The 1,912-nt window shown below is 40.5% G+C and overlaps 1 non-coding gene across 1 annotated transcript; it reads right to left on the bottom strand.

Annotated features, from left to right (window-relative positions):
- Positions 1–534: 534 nt before the first annotated feature.
- LOC118758955 (U6 spliceosomal RNA) lies at positions 535–641 on the bottom strand. The gene has a single exon (XR_004995898.2). It is a non-coding gene; the product is annotated as a U6 spliceosomal RNA (small nuclear RNA).
- Positions 642–1,912: the final 1,271 nt, after the last annotated feature.

Raw genomic sequence — 1,912 nt, 5'->3', positions numbered from 1 at the left:
TGACATTTGATTGATGAGTTTAAACGATTTATATTCAAGGTTAATGTAAATAGGTGGTAATTTGCTCCTGTCATTTAACAATGGGTTGTTCATTGATTTGGTCTTCTGTTGTTATTGTACTGGGATGTTCTCCACATTTGCCTGTGTTTATTGGGGGGTGCTATTTCTTCTCTCTGTCAGGAGAACATCTTTTTTCTTTTAAGACGTATTTATTTTTATTGCAAAATCAGATACACAGAGAGAAGGAGAGACAGAGAGGAAAATCTTCCATCTGACGATTCAATCCCCAAGTGGCCACAACAGCCAGAGCTGTGCCAATCTAAAACCAGGAGCCCGGAGCCTCTTCTGGGTCTCCCTTATGGGTGCAGGGTCCCAAGGCTTTGGGCCATCCTCAACTGCTTTCCCAGGCCACAAGCAGGGAGCTGGATTGGAGGCAGGGCCATAGGAATTAGAACCAGTGCCCACATGGGATCCCAGCACGTTCAAGGTGAGAACTTAAGCTGCAAGGCTACCGTGCCGAGCCCAACAGAACACCTTTAAGTATCATTTGTAGAGAAGGTTTGGGTCATCCTTGTGCAGGGGTCATGCTAATCTTCTCTGTATCGTTCCAATTTCAGTATATGTGCTGCCAAAGCAAGCACGGGAAGGTTTGGAAGAAGCATATTCTTTTAACTTTTCTTTACTGTGAACAAATTTTATTTCATTCCCAAAGACAAAAGAAAGCTTTGCTGGGTAAGTTATTCTGGGCTGAAAATTTTTTGCTTTTAGAATCTGGAATATGTCTCTGCATTCTCTTCCAGCCTGTAGAGTTTCCTGTGAGAGATCTCCTGTGAGTTTAATTGGCATTCCTCTATGTGTCAATTGATTTTTTTCATGTGCACATTTAAGGATCTTTTCCTTATGTTCAATTGAAGAGAGCTTGATTATCATGTGTCATGATGAAGATTGCTTTTGGTCAACCCTACTAGTTCTATGTCCCTCCTGAATTTTGTTTCCAATTCTTTCTCTAGATTAGGGAAATCTTCCTTTATTATTTCATTAAATACATTTTTAAATCCAGCTTCTCTTTCTGCACCTTATGGAACTCCCATAACTCTTATAATTGGCTTTTCAAGAGTGTCTCTTAATTCTTGAATATTTTTTTAGCTTAACTCAGTTCCTCTTCCTGCTTTTTCTTTGTTTCCCCATGGTAACAAGAAGTATCTTCCAATTCAGAGATTCTTTCTCCTCCATTCTATTATGGAGACTTTCCACTGAATTTTTAATTTGCTCTATTGCGTCCTTCATTCCCAATAATTCAGCTTGATTTTGTTTCAGTGTTGGTATTTCCTGTGTCACATAGTTCTTAAATTCCTGCATGTGCTTCTTGTTGTTAATAGGAAGCTTTATAACAGATGTTTTGAATTCTGTATCCCCCATTTTCTTGATGTCTGCCTCAGCTAACTCTGAGGGTGGCAAAGGCTTTTGCTCCTTTGCAGGGGAGTCTTCAGTAACATGCACTGTGCTTTTGTCTCCTGTTTTGCTCTTGGTTATTGTACTTCTGGTTAGCAGCGTCTTCTCCTTAGGGCATGTTTTCAAGCTGTGTTACCCACAGGTCTGCAATTCAATTCTACTTATTGCAGTTGGTACATGGCTCTTTATTTACAGTCACTTGTGCCACTCCCTCCAGTGAGTTCTTGGACCGAGGTTTTTTTTTTTTAATTAATTTTTAATCATCTTACTTAGTTGATTAGAATACAAAGGGTCAAGGGCTACAGGGTGAAAGTGGGTAATACCATTGTTTCCACATCAATATCATTTTACCCTATATCTGGGATTAGGAGAGTAACAAAAGGAAAAGCCCCACCCAATCTCCCACCCATCCCAGATCCCCGACGGGAGGCGCGCTCCGAGGGTCCTGCTCAAACAGTTT

This window comes from Ochotona princeps, chromosome 3, assembly GCF_030435755.1.
Source record: "Ochotona princeps isolate mOchPri1 chromosome 3, mOchPri1.hap1, whole genome shotgun sequence".
Lineage (NCBI taxonomy): Eukaryota > Metazoa > Chordata > Mammalia > Lagomorpha > Ochotonidae > Ochotona > Ochotona princeps.
The sequence above is the reverse complement of the archived record's forward strand: the minus strand, read 5'-3'. Positions and strand labels throughout refer to the sequence as shown.